We start from the raw sequence: 11,600 nt of genomic DNA, 5'->3' as shown, positions 1-11,600 counted from the left end.
TTGGTTGTTCTAACCACTCGCTGCAGCTAGGGTTCAAAACTGGAGAGCATAGTCAGTCACAGACATTGAACCTTGTTTTAGTTTACATAATCTCTCACCGATAGATGAATCCCAGGCAGGTTTTCCGAAGACTTCCTCGAAGTGAGCAGTAATACTCTGGTGAGGGAGTGCGCTGTGATTGGGTGACTGTGGAGCCTGGTGTGTCTGTGACAAATATATACTTTAAATAGATAAAAACAAATACTGTGTAAGAAAAATGTACTTTTTACTTGATGGTTATATTTTTCTTATCACTAAATTGAATCCTAAAAAATGTTATAACAGTTTTTTTTCAAAACCATTTGAAATCAACATTAATGTAAAAAGTACATAAAAACTTGGCACGTGTATTTTAAACTTTTTTTTATATATCTCCTTTTTTTGTTGTAGCCTCTATATGTCACTGACCCATGTTCTTTTTTTATCTGTAAGCTTCAGTGAAAATTTGGAGAAATGAGGACAAAATAACAAAATGAATAGAATAACATGCTTGAATGAATAAATATGAAGAAAAGATGGCCATGGATAACTCGTGTGATGGAGTGAGTGGTGGAACTCATATCCGGACTTGTTGCGATTGTGAAGTTTATTTCCTTTCTCGCACAGGGATGTTTTAATAACAAGCTCGATGAGAGCCCCGTTGCCTGGCAACCGGCTGCTGTCAACATGCAGGCTGTGTTACCGTGGGAACAGGACGACTGGTGGGAAGAGTGGGACACAAAGCTGACTTCCACCAAACAGTGATCAGCTGACATCTGGGGTCAACATCATGGCTCTCTTAGAGATCCGACAGGTTAGAAACTTCTTCTGCACTTGAACACAAACACTCAAAGACGCCTATTCAGAAAGCACACTTTTTTATAACGTCTCTGCTTTGCTAATGGCTTGTGTGTGTTTTGGATTATGCATGTGTGTGTCTATGTGTATGTGCATGCAGGCCTCTTACCTTCCCTATTTCATACCCACATGCTTCCATTGTCTGGGTCGGGGTTGGTCGGTGCTCCACTGGAGTGGTTTTAAGTGCTGTTGTGAACGGAATGTGAGAGGTGAGGGAAGCTGGGGTTAATTATTTGCTGCATATTAATGGCCAGCAGTGGCGTTCAGTATGGAGAGCCAGCCTCCTTCACACCGCCTCCAAAAATGTGACATTTCCAAAGAGCACAGAGTGAGAAATGTCTTTTTTTCTTCTTCTTTTTATTTATTTTTTTCCCCCCGCAGAGCCAATACGCTGCTTCAAACACTTCTGAGCACCCCGTTTATGACCAGTTCTCTCTGCAAATGCCGGCTCTCCACATTTTTCATTTGCAAATTGGATAACTTGAGGTTTGATAAACAAACTGTTCCTGTTTAAAGACTTTTAGGGTTTACTGCTCTTAGGAATAAACCAACTTCTCATGACTGCAGGGCTAAAGCAATTTTCAATCACATTAGGGCGCATTGTTATTTTCTTCACTGACTTATGTGTATTACTTAGATTTTTTTCTTTTTACTCCTGCGGGAGAATATTATTTTAATCTCAACTCAACAAACTCCTGTGAATGCATTTACTTCACACAGGCATTGATATTGAAGCCAATAATTTCGACTTTTAGGTACGCCCCCCAAAAAATGAAATTCTGTCATTATTTACTCACCCTCATGTCTTTCCAAATGCAAATGACCTTTCTTTCTTCTGCGGTACACAAAAGGAAGTGTTTTTCATGCTCTTGTCCATGCAAATAGAATGAATTTGGGCTGAAGCTTTCCATTTTTTTTTTCATAAAAGACTTGTTTGTATGCACTACATTTTGAGTTTTCGATAGGTTTGTATGAGAGACAGTTCAAAACTCTTATTCTCTAAAAATATAGACTTTCTTACTTGCTTTCCTTCGTGTGTTCAAGAATTGATAAGAGAAGCAATGAATGAATCATTCTTTTGGGTTGAATCTTTTCAATAAAATGGTTGAGGCTGGTTTGAAAAATCCGTATGAATGATTTTTTTTTGACTGAATTGTACTGATTCGGTTCTTGAGTTGAACTCACTAACACAAAGATCTAGTTGTAGTGGTTAAAAACTCACTGAGTGTGAAGTTTATCAGTGAAAAATAACATAAAGCTATTGTATGACTTTAGAAGACAAATTAGCGTGAGAGCACAATCGCATAAAAGTGCATATGGGAGTGGAAAGCTCTGCACATGATCTACTGACGACGCACAAATTAAAGAACACAGATGCAGCTGAATAATTTCCATAAAGACCAATGCAATCTACCTAGAGCTGCGCAAATTAAGCCCTATTCACATGGGATTAATATTATCTGAGGACCTCGTGTGATTGGGAAGACCAGACCAGAGACATTTATGATTTTGTGGGAGATATGAATAAAATAAAAATAAATTATAGAATTCACATTTTCTCATTTTATTTGTCTTATCTTATTATTTTAGTGAGTAGAATGAGTAAATTAGGGATAATAATTTTTTTAATACTATACTAAAAAAAAAAAAAAACAAGAAACCCATTCCTTCCCAAGTCCCAACTCGCGAATCACATCGCGGTGGTATGCGAGAAGACTCTCTTCTCGTTCTGTTCCCGCTATAGTTGAGGCTTATGCTAAATAGCAGGCTAACTAAACTAAATGGATATTTATTCATCGTTTTTTAAAATAAATCCACAACTAAAGGAGATGGGGATATAACTCTGACGCTTCAGAGGCACAACTCGGAAAAGAGGTGGCTTCCTCTGTATTAGGTAAGTTAGGCCTACAATGTTTTTTGACTCTTTGAATAGCAGTCGTTCATTATAAATTTTAAATGTTGAAGATATGATAACTGTATGAAATGTGCAGCATATGTTAGATATAGCCACCATAGACATTTAGAGGGACTCCCCAAAGTCTCCCCAAAAATGAGAAATGGCCAAATTGTCCCTCAGTATTTTATATCATTGACGCTGCTCTGCTGCACTTCATTATGCGCAGCTCTGTTTGTTATTTGGAGGACAAAAAGTTTTAAAAGTTTGTAGGTTGTACTGTCTCAATAGTCTAACAGTGCTGGTCAGTGTCAAAATGAGTGAGATGACCAATCAAATCAAAGAAGGCAGGTCTTACAGAAGACAAGTATGAATTCCAGCACAACGCTTTAGTTTTATCTCTGAAAGAGTGCATGGAAAGTAGCAGCTAAACATTATTGTTTAACATTAAATGTTTTACGAGAGGAATGCTGAACGACCGAGAGGAATGTCCAGGGATGCAAGGAACTCAACTTTAAAAAAAAAAAAAAGTCACTGTTTAAAATATGGTATAATTTACAATTCATGTAACTCATAACTGAATGTGACAAGACAAGAAACGTTTTGCGTTTATCATATCAGATATCAGTAAGAGTGAACAGTGAACACGTGTGCATATTTTTAAAAAATATATTATTTTCAAATAGTTTAAATAGATTAGGCCTACCTTACTGCAGTAGAACTTATTTTACAATTTTTACTTTTATTTATTCCCTTAATTCTTTTAATACTTAATAATTATTTAATTCTTTTCTGCCCATATAGGTGCCCCCCCCCCCAAGCTCAAATTTGAAACTCCGCCTATGCTTCTGATGGTTTTCAGTTTTCTCTTATCTGCAAATTATATAGTTGTATACCAAAATATATGGCTGATTCGCACGGGATTAAGATCACAGACCACCTCCGTGATTATAACAAATGACTAGAGGTCCCCAGATAATTCTAGTCCCGTGCGAATAGGGCTTTATTGTCTAGTTTATGCTTTTTTTGGGCGGTAAATAATAGCGCAAATACCAGTATAAGACGAGCACAGACCTTAGTAAATCACCTTACATGATTCATTTAAATACTCTCCTCCCATAAATTTTGCATCTGAGAGGGAAACTCCTACAAATGCATATGCAATAAGGTCAGCTGCAAAAATAACCCTGTCCACACCTTTTCAGCGTTAATTTTTCACTGTCTTTAATAAATTTCGACAGTAGTTTTTTTAACGCCAAAAGAGGATTTGCGTTGGCGCAAGCTGTTAGTAAATCTGGCTCATAGAATATAGTGCAGGAGTCATTTGGACTACTTTTATGGCACTTCTGTGTCCATTTTATTAAGCTTCAGTCCCCTGTTCATTGTAATTGCATGGGAAAAAATGACCAGCACAGTCTTTATACTTTCTCTTTTATATTCCACAGGAGAAAAAGTCATACAGGTTTGGAATGGCATGAGAAAAATAATGACATTTTAGGTGAACTGTTTTTAATGCCAGCCTACATTTCTTAAAAACTATCTTTTGCTCATCCACCCACAGTCTGTCGATCCCAGAAAGATGGTTTGTTCTGTCAGTAAAGCATGCTGGTCTTTAACAAAACACTTTGGTTGTGATCCCTGGTGGTTCTGCGTGTTCATTGTTCAGTCAGTTTTCTTTAGTCCTGGTCAAGGTCACTTTCTCACTCTCTGTCACCTGAAGTTCTTCATAATGTATATAAATACCCAAAAGGATTGTTAGATTAAATTCTGGCGTTTTCTACTAGCACACATTTCCATTCAAATTGTTTTAATGCTAATGCTGGCACGAGTGAGAGAATTGGAATGAATGTGTGCTGCGATTAAGGTATGCTCGTGTCATAGTTTAAATGTACAAAAATATCTAATACTTTCAGTATAATTATGCATGCAGAAAACAGAGACTAGAATTTGCTCGGTCTAATGAAAGTATCAGTGCTTTATAAATGTCTCGCTGATGAATGTTGTCATTCACACTGGAAATATGTAGTGATGCATTATACTGTTGCTGTTCCATACTGTAGCAGCATGGCACTGATCTGAGAACTATTGTGGGCAAGAGTTTCTTGAATAATGCCAAATATATCGGATATGTTTCTAAAAGACATGTATGGATGATACTTTTATCATGATTTGTTGTTCCTCTTAAAGGTGCAATATGTAAAATTTTCTGTCTGCTAGAGGTCGCTAGAGGCCTATTCAAAACAAAGGCGTAGCTTAATGATGCCAAGTTTGAGCGCGGAATCTTGGAACATGTGGTCTTCACCTCACAGCCGGTGGAAAATAATCGGGATAGAACTCGGGCAGAAATCATGTTCATGGATGCGATTATTAACATTACTGTAGTATGAAGCAGAGCAGGACAGTGTGTTGTGGGAGCTGAACGAGGCCGCTGGGGCGACTGCGCAACACACGCTGTGAGCAGCTTGAATTTTATTATGCCGCAGTTGCTGGCGGCGCTTTTCCGGTCATGAGTATGAGGTAACGCAGCTCTGTTTATATTTGAGTGTGTTGAAAATGATGTTATAACGTTACTCTGTGCGTTCGCTTGGTGGCTGCTGTGAGACACTTGTTGCACACTGCAGTAAGCTAGATCGATTTTAGAATATTATATTAAAGGTGCCCAAGAATGCTTTTTCACAAGATGTAATATAAGTCTAAGGTGTCTCCTGAATGTGTCTGTGAAGTTTCAGCTCAAAATACCCCATAGATTTTTATAAATACATTTTTTTAACTGCCTATTTTGGGGCATCATTAACAATGCACTGATTTACACTCGGCGCCGCCCCTTTAAATCGCGTGCTCCCTGCCAAACGAGCTCTCGACTATATTACAGCGCATTTACAAAGTTCACACAGCTAATATAACCCTCAAATGGATCTTTACAAGATGTTCGTCATGCATGCTGTATGCATGCTTCGAATTATGTGAGTAAAGTATTTATTTGAATGTTAACGTTTTATTCTGAGTGAATTTGAGGCTGTGCTCCGTGGCTAACGGCTAATGCTATGCTGTTGGAGAGATTTATAAAGAATGAAGTTGTGTTTATGCTTTATACAGACTGCAAGTGTTTAAAAAAGAAAATAGCGACGGCTCTTGTCTCCGTGAATACAGTAAGAAACGATGGTAACTTTAACCACATTTAACAGTACATTAGCAAAATGCTAACGAAACATTTAGAAAGACAATTTACAAATATCAGTAAAAATATCATGCTATCATGGATTATGTCAGTTATTATTGCTCCATCTGCCATTTTTCGCTGTTGTTCTTGCTTGCTTAACTAGTCTGATGTTTCATCTGTGCACAGATCCAGACGTTAATACTGGCTTGTGTAATCCCTTGAACATGGACTGGCATTATGCAAATATTGGGGGCGTACACCCCGACTGTTACATAACAGTCGGTGTTATGTTGAGATTCGCCTGTTCTTCGGAGGTCGTTTAAACAAATGAGATTTATATAAGAAGGAGGAAACAATGGGGTTTGAGACTCACTGTATATCTTTTCCATGTACTGAACTCTTGTTATTTAACTATGCCGAGGTAAATTCAATTTTTGAATCTAGGGCACCTTTAAATGCTGGATGGCTTGTGTTGATAAATGGCATGGAATTAATTTTAAAACATATTGTATGATGGAGAAAATGCTGCATTACTGTTATTAAAATAAAGCTGCATCTGTTTATGCTATGTTAGCTACTTGACAAAATAGTGTTTTTCTCGGAGGCATGGTAAAGCATGGTATTCGCAAAAAATCAAGAAAATTAGATTTAAACAATAAGACATGTTGAGCTATATAACAACAATTAGTTTTCTGTCTATAAATATATCAAAACAGTTGTTCCCTTGTCTGTTAAAACATGTAATATATTAAAGCGTGACAGGCGACTCCTCACTCGTCCCGGAGCCTTGGTTAAAATTGCAATTTTCTCACGATTTACAAATAGTTGGAAACATTTGGGATATTGTAAGTACTCAAGTGAACAAAATATATAACACTGGCCTAGTGGTTTATGGATATTTTACTGCAAAATTCTAACATATTGCACCTTTAACTTGAATTAAAATTGACAAAAGTGGCCAGAATTTCTCAGAAGAAAAAGTAAGTAATGCACGTTTAGAATGACATGAGGGTCATTCATATTCTGCAGTATCATATTCAGAATTTAAACAGTGTGTTTCTACAGTTCCTTTCTTCTCTTCTTTTCATTCCTCTCTACCACTCAGTCAGATGCCCAATCCATTGAGCTGCAAATCAGTTGCTCTTTTTCCTTCACTTTCTGCTTCTTTCTTTCTTTCTTCTCCACATTCCCTCTGACCTCCTGTTGTAGAAGCAGATGATTTTTCCCTCTTCAGAGCTTTAAGGCAAGAAAGACAGAGAGCTGGGGACAACAGTGCATGCAGGACACACACAATCACCCTCCATGTGTGCTCTTTCCCTCCCTCACTGCATCTTTGCGCTTGCTGTTGTGCATCATGAATAAAAGATAAATGATTATGACTGAGGGAGTGTTGTTTCACTGTTGACCCCTGTCTAACCTTCTTTTGCTGTTCCATTTTGGACACAGTGAGAGTGCAGCTACTAAAGTGCAGTTGACATGAATATGATTTTGCTCTCTTTTTATTTTTTAGTAAAACTTTTAACTTTCTTGTAAAATGTTTAATATATACTGTAAATGTACTATATAGTTAATACTAGGCTCAAAAAATTACATACCTGATACCTGAAGAAGCTAAAGAAAAATTATAATAAATAAATAATATGTATTTAAAAGAATATTTATTAAAAACTTGGGGTTATCCTGTGTGTATCTTATTCTTGCTCGGTTTAAAGGGTTAGTTCACCCAAAAATGAAAATAATGTAATTTATTACTCACCCTCATGTTGTTCTCCACTCCTAAGACCTTCGTTCATCTTCAGAGCACAAATTAAAGGTGTAGTATGTAAGATTTATGTCCGCTAGAGGTCGCTAAAGGCCTATTCAAAACAAAGGCGTAGCTTGATGACGCCAAGTTTGAGCGCGGAATCTTGGGGCATGTGGTCTTCACCTCAACGGACGGTGGAAAATAATCGGGATAGGACTCGGGCAGAAATCATGTTCATGGATGTGATTATTAATGTTATTGTAGTATGAAGCAGAGCAGGACAGAGTGTTGTGGGAGCTGAACGAGTATGGAAGTAATTTAATGCCAAATGTTTTTGAAATAAAAAGCTTGTTGAATTGCACTAATTGAAAAAAAAATATGCATTACATTAGCTGTGCTTGCATTTTGATGCATTGTATTTTTAAGGCTTGCATTTTTATGGGCTGAAATTCAACATGGTCGTATATTTAAGCTGTGAATATTTCAATTAAAAATATTTCACACACATTTTCATTATTAAAAATTCAATAATTCATATCACCTTTCAGATTTCACTTCCAAAATATTCATTCTGTTTAAAAATACAACCTATAAAATTCGACTAGCAATTTTCAGTCCATTTTATTTCACTTTTCAAATTCGCTTCCACAAATTCAGAGGGTCAAATTCGGCAGAAAATTCAACATTTCACATCCGGGAACTGCAGAAAAAGCAGTAGAGTGCCGATGCATGATATCCATCTGCTGTTAGTCTTCTTCACCAGCAGGTGCCGCTAGCAGCTGTTTACAAAGACGAGCAACAGCTAGTAAGTCATCATTCATTCATAAAAACGGATTTACAGAATTAGAGCAAGCGGTAAGTGAATGTGTGATGATTATCAGGGCCAGTGTACATGCAGAAAAGCTGATAAAGACACAAAAAGCTGCATTTATTTTTAATTCAGTGTCTTTACGGTTAATTTCCCTGTGTAGGCTATAGCTTTCTCTAGTGAACAAGATAACATTATTGCCCGATGCTGTACAGATCAAAGGTTAAATCTGAGGTAGACAAATATTTCTCTCTGCTTAGTTTCCTTAACTTTATATCGCGGCGCTGTGTTGTAATACTAGGATTTCCCTCATTCGTCATAGGATTCCCCCTGCCATCAGGACATATAAAACTCTTAACACAGCTTAATGGACTCGTACAGTGATATAAAAGACCAAACTCGCACCTCATTTTGGATGTAAGTTATACTATAGAGGCTCCAAGAAAGCAAATACTGGTATAAAGTTAGTTTGACGCTGAACGTCTGATATTCGCAAATTTAGGGACCGTCTCTAAAGTTACGACATTTGGTATTCACGTTTCTACCTTCAATAGCGTTTAAAGAGAATGACTTAGTCACGAAACCAACTGTAAAGTGTTCATCTTGGTGTCAGGTATAATGCAAACATTTTAGATTTTTGATGTTTATTCAAATAAAAGGTAACACTTTATATTAACTAGTTAATATGAACTGCACTTCTACAGCACTTATTAATCTTTGTTAATGTTAATTCCAGCATTTACTAATACATTATTAAAATCAAGAGTTGTATTAACATTAGTTAATGCACTGTGAACTAACATGAACAATGAACTGCTGTATGTTTATTAACGTTAACAAAGATTGACAAATACAGTAACAAATGAATTGCTCATGGATAGTTCACGTTAGTTAATACATTATGAATCTTACTGTAAAGTGTTCCCAGATAAACTGTCAAGTAATATGTAAAGATTGCTAAGTGGGATCATACAAAAAATGCCACAATTTAAAGCTCAATAGCATGTGAAGAGAATGTTTTACAATCACAAAACCAACTGTAAAGTGTTCATCTAGGTGTCAGGTCGAACAGTGATGCGACCTCTCTCTCTCTCTCTCTCACACGCACACACACACACACACACACACACACACACATTCAAACACACATTCAAACACACACAACTCAAAGTACATGCACATATGCTTTTTTTTTTTTTTTTTTTTACACATTCATCACACAATTAGTTCTGCTTAGTTCATTTTATTTTTCCTGCTCATATAAATGCTTTGGCAACACAATGTAACATTTGTATAAGCAGGATAATATATGATCAGGTAAAATAAAAATGAAAAAAGTAGAACGAATTGTGTGATGAACGTGTAAAAAAAAAAAAAAGAAGAAGAAGAGAGAAATAGTATATATGGATGTACTTTGAGTGAGGTGTGTTTGAATATGTGCATGTGTCTACAAGAGTTTGGTAGAAGGTAGAAACGTGAATACCAATGTTGTAACTTTAGAGAAGGTCCCTAAATTTGCGAATATCAAACGTTCAGCGTCAAACTAACTTTATGCCAGTATCTGCTTTATAGTATAACTTAGCCTCTATAGTATAACTTAAATCAAAAATGAGGTGCGAGTTTGGTCTTTTATATCTCTGTTCGAGTCCATTAAGCTGTGTTAAGAGTTTTATATGTCCTGATGGCAGGGGGAATCCTATGACGAATGAGGGAAATCCTAGTATTACAACACAGCGCCGCGATATAAAGTTAAGGAAAATAAACAACAGAAAGAAATATTTGTCTACCTCAGATTTAACGTTTGATCTGTACACCAGCATCGGGCAATAATGTTATCTTGTTTACTAGAGAAAGCTATAGCCTACACAGGGAAATTAACCGTAAAGACACTGAATTAAAAATAAATGCAGCTTTTGTGTCTTTATCAGCTTTTCTGCATTTATACTGGCCCTGATAATCATCACACATTCACTTACCGCTTGCTCTAATTCTGTAAATCCGTTTTTATGAATGAATGATGACTTACTAGCTGTTGCTCGTCTTTGTTAACAGCTGCTAGCGGCACCTGCTGGTGAAGAAGACTAACAGCAGATGGATATCATGCATCGGCACTCTACTGCTTTTCCTGCAGTTCCCCGGATGTGAAATGTTGAATTTTCTGCCGAATTTGACCCACTGAATTTGTGGAAGCGAATTTGAAAAGCGAAATAAAATGGACTGAAAATTGCTAGTCGAATTTTATAGGTTGTATTTTTAAACAGGATGAATATTTTGGAAGTGAAATCTGAAAGGTGAATATAAATGATTGAATTTTTAATAATGAAAATGTGTGTGAAATATTTTTAATTGAAATATTCACAGCTTAAATATACGACCATGTTGAATTTCAGCCAATAAAAATGCAAGCCTTAAAGATACAGTGCATCAAAATGCAAGCACAGCTAATGTAATGCATATTTTTTTTCAATTAGTGCAATTCAACAAGCTTTTTATTTCAAAAACATTTGGCATTAATTTACTTCCATAAACGAGGCCGCTGCGATTGCGCAACACACGCCTCACGAGCAGCGGAACTTTTATTATGCTACAGTCTCCGGTGCCGCTTCCGCTTTTCTAGTCATGAGTATGAGGTAATGCAGCTCTGTTTATCATATTAGATACATTTGAGTGTGTTGAAAATTACTTTATTACATTACTCTGTGCGTTTACTCTGAGACACTTGTTGCACACTGCAATAAGCTAGATCGATTTTAGAATATCATATTAAATGCTGGATGGCTTGTGTTGATAAATGGCATGCAATTAATTTTAAAACATATTGTATGATGGAGAAAATAATGTATTAACACTGCTTCAGAGCATTATGAATCTTTTGAGTCTAATCGGTGATTCGGATTGTGTATCAAACCACCAAACTGCTGACATCACGTGACTTTGGCGTTCCGAACCACTGATTCGATTCATAAAGATCTGAAGCTTCATGAAGCAGTGTTTTGAAATCAGCCATCACTAGATATTGTTAAAAAGTCGTTATTTTGGGGTTTTTTTGGTGCACAAAAAATATTCTCGTTGCTTTATAATATTAAGGTAGAACCACTGTACTCACATCAACTGATTT

General features: G+C 36.5%; 1 long non-coding RNA gene across 1 annotated transcript in view; it reads left to right on the top strand.

Moving 5' to 3' along the window:
- Positions 1-343: 343 nt before the first annotated feature.
- LOC125259331 overlaps positions 344-11,600 on the top strand; it is a 57,858-nt gene continuing 46,601 nt past the window's right edge. The window contains exon 1 of the long non-coding RNA XR_007182775.1: positions 344-832. This is a non-coding gene — a long non-coding RNA (uncharacterized LOC125259331). The remainder of the gene's footprint in view (positions 833-11,600) is intronic.

This window comes from Megalobrama amblycephala, linkage group LG23 (genome assembly GCF_018812025.1).
Source record: "Megalobrama amblycephala isolate DHTTF-2021 linkage group LG23, ASM1881202v1, whole genome shotgun sequence".
Classification (NCBI taxonomy): Eukaryota; Metazoa; Chordata; class Actinopteri; order Cypriniformes; family Xenocyprididae; genus Megalobrama; species Megalobrama amblycephala.
This window is presented reverse-complemented; position numbering and strand designations above follow the sequence as displayed.